Consider the following 12444-nt stretch of genomic DNA (forward strand, 5'->3'; position numbering starts at 1 on the left):
GTCGTCTGTCGGATTGTTTCGAATGCTTGTTTGACAGTCAGACCCGATTTGTTTTTCAAGGGAAAGACCCAAGCGTATCTCGTGTATATGTCGATCACCGTCAAACAATACTTGTACCCTCTCTCGACTGGCATGTTGATTAAATCGGCTGACCAAATTTCATCTTTATCAAAAACTTTGACTTTGAGGTAATGTTTGTTTTTTCGAAATTCTTTGTGAATCTCGTCTGCTATGCCCATACCCAATTTCAATTTTGCCTTCAAGAGTTTTATGATAAGAGCCCTCTGTAATTTCTCTTTGAAAGTGGGATTGGGAATATTTTCGAGTTCGTCTATCATTTGTTTGTCTGCTTGGTGTCTGAATGTTACGTCTTTATTTCTGTACAGTATGTCGTGTTTGAGCGCTGCTGCGTCAACTCTATTAACGGGTTCTTCCCCTGGTTTGGGATTATCATTTTCGTCTAAACGCAGATCTAATCTCGTGCCTAGACCTGTATAATTGTGGCCTGGGAGATGTTTTTCTCCGGGATATTTTGCCCATGGGAATCCAGGAAGAGAACCCAATGACTTTTGAATGTCTCCTGCACCGAAATACGTTTTAGGGCTTTGTGCAATTATCATTGACATTTTTTATCCAATGATTTTAAAACCATTGCCTTTTTTGTTTTCTAATCTTTTATTTCGCATTTCTCTTATATGCTCCTGAGGAAATGAGGGATTTGTTGTTTGAGACAAAATTGGCCACTTTGGGGATGAGAGATGTTAGCGCAGAGAAGAAACCGTCTTCTTCGAATTTTTTTTGTTCGTGTTTTAAAATTAAAGACATTTTTAATGCGGTTATTTTTTACTGTATTATTATTAGTGATTGTTGTCTGTGTAATTTATATGGAGTCTGTTATAATACAGTTTGGAAGGAGTCTGTTATAATACAGTTTGGGGAGTCTATTATAATACATTTTAACAGTTGTGTCTTTTCGGATATGACGCATTGAAAAAGCTGCGCATGCGCAGAAGTGAAATGCGTCATATCCGAAAAGACATATACCTTCCATCTCAAAAACCGGATCAAACTGGATGCGCTATATCAGAAAACACATATACTACTAATAACTATTATAGCAAAAATGTAAGTTTCCTATAGGCCACATAGAGTGAAAATGCCAAGACTTAACTTTGCCAAATGGGGTTATTTTGCCCAAGTGTTGGGTCTTTTCCTGCTCGGTAGACCGTCAGCACTTGGAAAAACACACCAAAGCAAAGGAAAAACGATTACAGCAAATGTGCAAGTTTCCTATAGGACACAAAAAGCGAAAATGCGAAGACCTAACTTTGCCAAATGGGGTTATTTTTCCCAAGTGTTGGGTCTTTTCCTGCTCGGTAGACCGTCAGCACTTGGAAAAACACACCAAAACAAAGGAAAAACGTTTACAGCAAAAATGCAAGTTTCCTATAGGACACATAGAGCGAAAATGCCAAAAGCTAACTTTGCCAAATGGGGTTATTTTGCCCAAGTGTTGGGTCTTTTCCTGCTCGGTAGACCGTCAGCACTTGGAAAACACACCAAAGCAAAGGAAAAACAATTACAGCAAAAATGCAAGTTTCCTATAGGACACATAGAGCGAAAATGCCAAGACCTAACTTTGCCAGATTGATTTATTTTGCCCAAGCATTGGGTCTTTTCTTGCTCGGTAGACCGCCGGTAGTTGGAAAAATACACCAAAGCAAAGGAAAAAACTATTACAGCAAAAATGCAAGTTCCATAAAGGACACATAGAGCAAAAATGCCAAGACCTAACTTTGACAAATGGAGTTATTTTGCCCAAGTGTTGGGTCTTTTTCTGCTCAGTAGACCGCCAACACTTAAAAGAACACAACAAAGCAAAGGAAAAACGATTACAGCGAAAATGCAAAGACCTAAGTTTGCCAAATGGGGTTATTTTGCCCAAGTGTTGGGTCTTTTCCTGCTCGGTAGACTGTCAACACTTGGATTAACTCACCAAAGCAAAGGAAAAACTATTACAGCAAAAATGCAAGTTTTCCTATAGGACACATAGAGCAAAAATGCCAAGACCTAACTTTGCCAAATGGAGTTATTTAGCCCAAGTGTTGGGTCTTTTTCTGCTGGATAGACCGTCAGTCAGCACTTCAAAAAACACACCAAAGCAAAGGAAAAACGATTACAGCAAATATGCAAGTTTCCTAAATGAAGGTTCCTATAGGCCACATCGAGCGAAAATGCCCAGACCTAACTTTGTCAAATGGAGTTATTTTGCTCAAGTGTTGGGTCTTTTCCTGCTCGGTAGACCGTCAGCACTTGGGAAAACACACCAAACCAAAGGAAAAACGATTACAGCAAAAATGCAAGTTTCCTTTACGACACATACAGCGAAAATGCCAAGACCTAACTTTGCCAAATGGAGTTATTTTGCCCAAGTTTTAGGTCTTTTCCTGCTCGGTAAACCGTCAGCACTTGGAAAACACACCAAAGCAAAGGATAAACGATTATTACAGCAAAAATGCAAGTTTCCAACAGGACACATAGAGCGAAAATGCCAAGACCTAAGTTTGCCAAATGGGGATATCTTGCCCATGTGTTGGGTCTTTTGCAGCTCAGTAGAACGTCAGCACTTAAAAAAAAAACACACCAAAGTAAAGGTAAAACGATTACAGCAAAAATGCAAGTTTTCTATAGGACACATAGAGCGAAAATGCCAAGACCTAACTTTGCCAAATTGAGTTATTTTGCCCAAGTGTTGGGTCTTTTCCTGATCGGTAGTCCGTCAGCACTTGGAAAAACACACCAAAGCAAAGGAAAAACGATTACAGCAAAAATGCAAGTTCCATATAGGACACATAGAGCGAAAATGCCAAGACCTGAGTTTGCCAAATGGGGTTATTTTGCCCAAGTGTTGGGGTCTTTTCCTGCTCCGTAGACCGTCAGCACTTAGATCAACTCACCAAAGCAAAGGAAAAACGATTACAGCAAAAATGCAAGTTCCATATAGGACACATAGAGTGAAAATGCCAAGATCTAACTTTGCAAAATGCGGTTATTTTGCCCAAGTCTTGGGTATTTTCCTGCTCTATAGACCGTCAGCACTTGGAAAAACACACCAAAGTAAAGGAAAAACTATTACAGAAAAAATGCAAGTTTTCCTATAGGACAAATAGAGCAAAAATGCAAGTTTTCCTATAGGACACATAGAGCAAAAATGCCAAGAACTAACTTTGCCAAATGGAGTTATTTTGCCCAAGTTGTGGGTCTTTTCCTGCTCGATAGACAGTCAGCACTTCTAAAAACACACCAAAGCAAAGCAAAAACTCTTATAGCAAAAATGCAAGTTTCCTTTAGGCCACATAGTCCGAAAATGCCAAGACCTAACTTTGCCAAATGGAGATATTTTGCCCAAGTGTTGGTTCTTTTCCTGCTCCGTAGACCGTCAGCACTTGGAAAAACACACGAAAGCAAAGGAAAAACGATTACAGCAAAAATGCAAGTTTCCTATAGGCCACAAAGACCGAAAATGCCAAGACCTAACTTTGCCAAATGGGGTTATTTTGCTCAAGTGTTGGGTCTTTTCCTGCTCGGTAGACCGTCAGCACTTGGATAAACTCACCAAAGGAAAAACTATTACAGCAAAAATGCAAGTTTACCCATAGGACACATAGAGCAAAAATGCCAAGACCTAACTTTGCCAAATGGAGTTATTTTGCCCAAGTCTTGGGTCTTTTCCTGCTCGATAGATCGTCAACACTTGGAAAACACACCAAAGCAAAGGAAAAACGATTATTACAGCAAAAATGCAAGTTTCCTACAGGACACATAGAGCGAAAATGCCAAGACCTAAGTTTGCCAAATGGGGTTATTTTGCCCAAGTGTTGGGGTCTTTTCCTGCTCTGTAGACCGTCAGCACTTGGATCAACTCACCAAAGCAAAGGAAAAACGATTACAGCAAAAATGCAAGTTCCATATAGGACACATAGAGTGAAAATGCCAAGATCTAACTTTGCAAAATGCGGTTATTTTGCCCAAGTCTTGGGTATTTTCCTGCTCTATAGACCGTCAGCACTTGGAAAAACACACCAAAGTAAAGGAAAAACTATTACAGAAAAAATGCAAGTTTTCCTATAGGACAAATAGATCAAAAATGCAAGTTTTCCTATAGGACACATAGAGCAAAAATGCCAAGAACTAACTTTGCCAAATGGAGTTATTTTGCCCAAGTGTTGGTTCTTTTCCTGCTCGGTAGACCGTCAGCACTTGGAAAAACACACCAAAGCAAAGGAAAAACCATTACAGCAAATATGCAAGTTTCCTAAAGGACACATAGAGCGAAAATGCCAAGACCTAACTTTGCCAAATGGGGTTATTTTGCCCAAGTGTTGGGTATTTTCATGCTCGGTAGACCGTCAGCACTTGGAAAAGCACACGAAAGCAAAGGAAAAACGATTACAGCAAAAATGCAAGTTTCCTATAGGACACATAGAGCGAAAATGCCCAGACCTAACTTTGCCAAATGGAGTTATTTTGCCCATGTCTTGGGTCTTTTCCTGCTCGAAAGACCGTCAGCACTTGGAAAACACACCAAAGCAAAGGAAAAACGGTTATTACAGCAAAAATGCAAGTTTTCCTATAGGTCACATAGAGCAAAAATGCGAAGACCTAACTATGCCAAATGGAGTTATTTTGCCCAAGTGTTAGGTCTTTTTCTGCTCGGTAGACCGTCAGTCAGTACTTAAAAAGACACAACAAAGCAAAGTAAAAACGATTACAGCAAAAATGCAAGTTTCCTATAGGACACATAGAGCAAAAATATCAAAACCTAACTTTGCCAAATAAAGTTATTTTGCCCAAATGTTGGGTCTTTTCCTGCTCGATAGACCGTCAGCACTTGGAAAAACAAACCAAAGCAAGGGAAAAACGATTACAGCAAAAATGCAAGTTTCCTATAGGCCACATAAAGCGAAATTGCTAAAACCTAACTTTGCCAAATAAAGTTATTTTGCCCAAATGTTGGGTCTTTTCCTGCTCGATAGACCGGCAGCACTTGGAAAAACAAACCAAAGCAAGGGAAAAACGATTACAGCAAAAATGCAAGTTTCCTATAGGCCACATAGAGCGAAAAAAACAAGACCCAACTTTGCCAAATGGGGTTATTTTGCCCAAGTGTTGGGTCTTTTCCTGCTCGGTAGACCGTCAGCACTTTTAAAAACACACCAAAGCAAAGCAAAAACTATTATAGCAAATATGCAAGTTTCCAAAAGGCCACATAGAGCAAAAATGGCAAGACCTAACTTTGACAAATGGAGTTATTTTGCCCAAGTGTTGGTTCTTTTTCTGCTGGGTAGACCGTCAGTCAGCACTTGGAAAAACACACCAAAGCAAAGGAAAAACGATTACAACAAAAATTAAGGTTCCTATAGGCCACATAGAGCGAAAATGCCAAGACCTAACTTTGCCAAATGGGGATATTTTGTCCAAGTGTTGCGTCTTTTCCTGCTCGGTAGACCGTCAGCACTTAGAGAAACACACCAAAGTAAAGGAAAAACGATGACAGCAATAATGCAAGTTTTCCATAGGACACATAGAGCGAAAATGCCAAGACCTAACTTTGCCAAATTGAGTTATTTTACCCAAGTGTTGGGTCTTTTCTTGCTCGGTAGACCGTCAGCAGTTGGAAAAACACACCAAAGCAAAGGAAAAACGATTACAGCAAAAATGCAAGTTTCCTATAGGCCACATAGAGCGAAAATGCCAAGACCTAACTTTGCCAAATGGAGATATTTTGCCCAAGTATTATGTCTTTTCTTGCTCGGTAGACCGAAAGCACTTGGACAAACACACTAAAGCAAAGGAAAAACGATTACAGTAAAAATGAAGATTCCTATAGGACACATAGAGCGAAAATGCCAAGACCTAACTTTGCCAAATTGAGTTATTTTGCCCAAAGTGTTGGGTCTTTTCCTGTTCAGTAGACCGCCAGCACTTGGAAAAAACACACCAAAGCAAAGGAAAAACTATTACAGCAAAAATGCAAGTTTCCTATAGGACACATAGAGCGAAAATGCCAAGACCTAACTTTGCCAAATGGGGTTATTTTGCCCAAGTTCTGGGTCTTTTCCTGCTCGGTAGACCGTCAGCATTTGGAAAAACACACCAAAGCAAAGGAAAAACGATTACAGCAAATATGCAAGTTTCCTAAAGGACACATAGAGCGAAAATGCCAAGACCTAACTTTGCCAAATGGAGTTATTTTGCCCAAGTGTTGGGTCTTTTCCTGCTCGGTAGACCGTCAGCACTTGAAAAAAAAACACCAAAACAGGGGAAAAACTATTACAGCGAAAATGCCAAGATCTAACTTTGCCAAATGGGGTTATTTTGCCCAAGTGTTGGGTCAGTTTACAGTCAGTTCTTCTGAGGGCTGCGAAGCCCATGCTAAAGAACAACAGACAACGGGGATACGACAAGGACGCATTACGCCAGCCAAAATGATTCCATATAGAATGTGAAAAGTCTAAATCTGTAAAGTTTCGCTGTTTATATCTGTACTGAAAGACTAAGTTAGATGAAGACCTTAAAAAATACAAAAGCCAACGTGCAATATTCAAATATGTATGTCAGACCAAGGAACGGCAATACGCAACCACCCTTACATCTGAACTCTCCTCAAAACTATCAAACTGTTTTGGGACCATGTGAAATCCATCGTAGATAGCTTTCAAGATAGCTCTTGAAATTAACCCCACTGATTGGTTCGTTTACTTTAAATGTCCTCTTAAATACTGACTCAAGTAAGGTCACTTTGGACGTTAGAAATACATGTACATTGATAGACCATGATTCTGGATGTGAAGACTGTGATTTGAACACTCCTCGAGACTTAAATTCTCCCATATTATCTCTGGAAATCTCGACTTGCATATCCGAACTGAAGAACGAGAAATCAAGTGATATTGATGGGATATGCAATGAACTGATTAAGGAATCTGCATGGTGTATTATGCCCAGTTTATGCCACATTTTTAACTCAATATTTGCAAGTGGGTATTACCCGGAAGAGTGGGGCAAAGCCATTATATGCCCTATACACAAGAAAGGACCAAAATCACAAGTAGATAATTATAGAGGTATATCTTTGCTACCTGTTATTAGTAAGCTATTTGCAAAAGTCTTAAACAGAAGATTATCTAAGTGGTGTATTGAGAATGATAAATTAAGTGAATATCAGACTGGCTTTAGACCTGGCTATAATACAATTGATAATATATTCAATTTACAAGCATGTATTAGTAAATATATTTCCAAAAAGAGGGGGAGACTATATTGCATATTCATCGATATTAATAAAGCCTTTGTTACCGTCAATCACGAAATGCTTTGGTCTGTGCTTCTTAGCTGTGGCATCCATGGCAGTTTCATAAATATTCTTAGAAATATATACGGTAAATGCTGTGGTTTAACTGATTTCTTTAATAGTACTATAGGTACAAGGCAGGGATGTGTCCTAAGTCCCTCCATATTTTCTTTATTCATTAATAAATTTATAGATCATTTACAAGATAATCATTGTAACGGTATAATTGTATATTAGCAATGTCTCAGACACTGTGCACAATTTACAATACCAGATTAATTGTATCGACACATTTTGTAAAAAGTATGGAATGTCTGTTAATCAGGGTAAAACCAAGGTCATGGTATTTCGTAACGGTGGTCCACTTAGGCAATACGAAAAATGGTCATATGGGGAAACACGTTTGGAATCTGTGTCATCTTTCAAATATCTAGGCCTTGATTTGGTCTAAAGCCAAAGATACTTTAGCTACTCAGGCAAACAAAGCACTATTGATGATTAAATGTATCAATTTAAAGTGCCAAGGAATGCCTCTTGAAGTGGCTTTAAATATGTTTGATAAAACGATTGTGCCAATCTTGACGTATGGGGGTGAAATATGGGGTCACACCTATTCTCCAGTGATCGAGAATATGCAAATTAAATACTTAAAGTATAAACGTGCAATTGAGGGGGGCAATTTAGCAAAGCACCTTGACAGACGATTAAACGTCGACTTTCATGGAGTATTTTAGATTCGAGATTATTTTTGTTAAAACACACAAGTTATAATACGTTACATTTTAATTGCCGTTTTAGTTTAAACGTAGTCGGGTATGTTTTATGGCAAAACGTTGAACAAATACGTCCAAGTTAATTTTCTGGGTACGCTTCCTGTTGAAGACAAGAAGAACAAGATTGCGCTGGCGAAGCTGAGTCATAGATCGTCGTTGTGGTGAATCAACGCGAGTAAGAGTTGAAAAGATGCTTTCATACACAGCGGTACTAGAACAGAATGTGGCAACGCTTGCAGCCAGTGCATATAATTTAGGGAAAGTCAATTTCTGCTCGTATAGTTTTTGAAGATCAAGATTGGAGTCCTGCTTTTCTGTCTTGGCAACGTTATCTTGGAGAAATTGTTTTGACACCTCAATTGTTATGCTTCCCGAGGCCCTTTCCAGTTTCACCTACAGCATGCTTCCAATCTGTGTAGCCATCAGTGATGAATTGATGAATGCACCCGCAGATGTATTGTGAAACACTCGACATGGAAATCAAAAAGGGGCGTCCCTTGACACTGAATACTCCAGCCATGGAAATCGATCATACCAGCTGTTACTAAAATGGCGACCAGACTTCGCTGGAAATTTTATTCTCGGTTGCTTTGGAACGTCTTCTTTTCCAATGTCACCTGGTACTCCTGTCTTTCCAGAGCATCTTGGTACTGCATCCGTTGTGTTGCCCGCTGTGGTTTTGATACCAGTGTCAGTCGTAGTAGTGTCGGAACTATCAAGCAATTTGTCTTTTTTGATCAAATATTTATCCATTTTTTCTACGTTTGGTTGTTTGATTCATATGAATACAATTTAGGATAATATATGTCTATTAGTTAGTATTTATAATCAACCAATCAAATCTTTTGAATTTTGAGACAGGACAGATTACAATCCAGCATCAGACCAATAATTTTGTTACCAATGACGCTTTACTGCAGACTTTTTATGATTTTCAACAAACTCAATTGTATGAAATTATCTATTCTAATGTAATTAAATTTAAAAAGCTATGATGTCTGGTTTCATCCTCAGCTAAGTATAAACAGAAAGATATTTAAAAACAGTTCTAGGCCTACAGATAGGAATACTTAGTATTTTGTTGAACCATTTCGCATAACGCTGCCCTGAAAGCCATAACCTTATTTTTCGTTACGTATAATCAAAATATCGAAATACTCATCATATGATCGACAATGCAAGAGCAGCTGACTGGTGCACTTACTCCACCATAAAATGCCTGACCAGAATGACCACTGTTTGCTATTCACTCAGACTCAGTTACCTGTCGCTCCTATTGACCCAGGAAAAAGAAAAGGTGTATTTTAAAAAAGTGACCGGTACATTTTTCTAGGGGGGGGGAGGGGGGGGGGGGGGGGGTCCCCTTGGCTACGGTCCTCATTTGATTATAGTTTTTTTTTATATGCAATATGTTAAGTTGTTTTGTTTATATTTATTTAAATAACAATATGGCATAATTATAGAGTGGCGCATTATTCTGTCTTGCCTGTCTTTTAGCCTGAGTATTTTCATTGTAGTAAATTAAGTAATTTTGTATTGTAGCTTTTTGATAGCTGAAGCTATGGTAGCAGTGGAAGCTGTGGAAGCTAACTGTTTAAATATTCATCATGGTTGTTCTATCTTTGTCAGTGGATTAGGCCGAACGTGAGGGATATTATTGTGGCTGGCTGTTACATGGTGACATTAGAATTCGCAGATCTAATGAAAACTATTGTGTTTACGTCGTTGGAATTACAGGTCTAACGAAACTCTTTTAGTGTGGACGGTTACGTTACGTGTGGATTGTTAATTAGAATTACAGGTCTAATGGAAGCTTACAAACATTATATAAATTTAGATGTAGTGCGCACGGGTTATTGTCAGTTAAAGGTCGCTGGCTAGGAATAGATTATGCATACTATGTACATTAAATGAAGTTGAGGACGAGTTCCACTTCATGATCACCTGTCCTTTTTATTCTGAAATTCGTTCAAAATATATTGGGTGTTACATAAAATACAGATTATAACAAGACTGTATTTACATAATATCCAGCCATAACGAAAGTACTATAAGGAACTTGGCTAAATTTATATATTATGCTACTTTACTTAGAAAAAGCGTCAAAATATAATACTTATAATAATGTGATTGAATTAATTATAAATAATCAAATTGTAAATAGCTCATTTTTTAATTGACTTGTATTGCTATAAACATGAATGAAATGTATGTTCTCGGGCACTTGCCTTTAAACTGAATAAAATTTATCATTATTATTATTATTATTATTATTATTATACATAGAGCGAAAATGCCGAGACCTAACTTTTTCAAATGGGGTTATTTTGCCCAAGTGTTGGGTTTTTTCCTGCTCGGTAGACCGTCAGCACTTGGAAAAACACACCAAAGCAAAGGAAAAACGATTACAGCAAAAATGCAAGTTTCCTATAGGCCACATAGAGTGAAAATGCCGAGACCTAACTTTATCAAATGGAGTTATTTTGCCCAAGTGTTGGGTCTTTTTCTGCTCGATAGACCGTCAGCACTTGGAAAAACACACCAAAGCAAAGGAAAAACGATTACAACAAAAATTAAGGTTCCGATTACAGCAATTATGCAAGTTTCTAGTTCAAAGGGACTATACTTATACTATACTATACAAATAAATTTTTATCTTAAAATCTTAAAAAAGCTACAAAAAGCTGAAATTTGCTGGCCATATCCACATTTGCTAGCCGGACATTTGGGAGAAAAAAGATGGCAAATGAATTAGTGGTGTGTGTCCATATTATTAGCTGAAACCGTAATTCGTATATATTTCTCTTCAATTATGGGTTGATTTGACTTAAATCCGTACATTAGTTTTCTAACAGATTCCAACATGCCAAGCATACTATACTATAAAAATTTACGTTAATTTTTTTAATAGTTTTGACTTTTAAACATTAACGGCTGGCAAAAAAGCCCCTTAAATTCGCCATTCTTTTCAATTCATGAATCATTATAGGGAGCATAATTGATTATATCTGCCACTCATTTCACTTCATTGGTAACTTGATACTGATAGATCATATCAATCAATCATTTCAATTCACAGGTATCTTGAATTGATTGAATCATCTCTCGTTTGACTTCATAGGCAATTTAATTGAATCAGCCTCTCATTTCACAGGTTGATTGAATCAATTACTCATTTAATTTCATAGGGCACTTGATTGGATCAGTCTCTCATTTGACTTCATGGGCAACTTGATTGAATCAGTCTCTCATTTGACTTCATAGGGAACTTGATTGAATCAATCACTCATTTGATTTTATAGGGAACTTGATTGATTGAATCAGTCTCTCATTTGACTTCATGGGCAACTTGATTGAATCAGTCTCTCATTTGACTTCATAGGGAACTTGATTGAATCAATCACTCATTTGATTTTATAGGGAACTTGATTGATTGAATCAGTCTCTCATTTGACTTCATGGGCAACTTGATTGAATCAGTCTCTCATTTGACTTCATGGGCAACTTGATTGAATCAGTCTCTCATTTGATTTCATGGGCAACTTGATTGAATCAGTCTCTCATTTGACTTCATGGGCAACTTGATTGATTGAATCAGTCTCTCATTTGACTTCATAGGGAACTTGATTGATTGAATCAGTCTCTCATTTGACTTTATAGGGAACTTGATTGATTGAATCAATCACACATTTGACTTCATGGGGAACTTGATTGATTGAATCGGTCTCTCATTTGACTTCATAGGGAACTTGATCCTATGATTGATTGAATCAGTCTCTCATTTGACTTCATAGGGAACTTGATTGATTGAATCATTCACACATTTGACTTCATAGGGAACTTGATTGATTGAATCAGTCTCTCATTTGACTTCATAGGAAACTTGATTGATTGAATCAGTCTCTCATTAGACTTCATAGGGAACTTGACTGAATCAATCACTCATTTGACTTTATAGGGAACTTGATTGATTGAATCAGTCTCTCATTTGACTTCATAAGGAACTTGATTGATTGATTGAATCGGTCTCTCATTTGATTTTATAGGGAACTTGATTGATTGATTGAATCGGTCTCTCATTTGACTTTCTAGGGAACTTGATCCTATGATTGATTGAATCAGTCTCTCATTTGACTTCATAGGGAACTTGATTGATTGAATCAGTCACACATTTGACTTCATAGGGAACTTGATTGATTGAATCAGTCTCTCATTTGACTTCATAGGAAACTTGATTGATTGAATCAGTCTCTCATTAGACTTCATAGGGAACTTGATTGAATCAATCACTCATTTGACTTTATAGGGAACTTGATT

Source organism: Lottia gigantea (assembly GCF_000327385.1).
Source record: "Lottia gigantea unplaced genomic scaffold LOTGIsca_133, whole genome shotgun sequence".
NCBI lineage: Eukaryota > Metazoa > Mollusca > Gastropoda > Lottiidae > Lottia > Lottia gigantea.